The sequence below is a fragment of the Triticum dicoccoides genome, chromosome 1A (genome assembly GCF_002162155.2).
Source record: "Triticum dicoccoides isolate Atlit2015 ecotype Zavitan chromosome 1A, WEW_v2.0, whole genome shotgun sequence".
Taxonomy (NCBI): domain Eukaryota; kingdom Viridiplantae; phylum Streptophyta; class Magnoliopsida; order Poales; family Poaceae; genus Triticum; species Triticum dicoccoides.
Window position 1 is genome coordinate 437,019,894 of NC_041380.1, and position 301 is coordinate 437,020,194.

Sequence of the window (301 nt, forward strand, 5' to 3'; positions counted from 1 at the left end):
ATATGAAATGATGTGCTCTCTGAGAAGAACATTTTGATATGCTATATGCCCAAAACGAAGCTACGGATGAGGAGTTAGAATGCAATGAACATAGCCAAAATAATTAGGGACTTGGGGAAAAAGAGAGAGGTCAACCCCTAGGGTTTCAGATCTGGATCCAGATCTGGTCGCACGGGTTACGAGGTTCGCCAGAGAGGGACTTGAAGCTCGCCGGAGTTCGTCGGGGAAGAAGGCCGGGGCGAGGGTGGCCGGAGCGGGGCGCTGCTCGCCGGGGCCTTGGCTGGCGTGGAGGAGGCGCGTC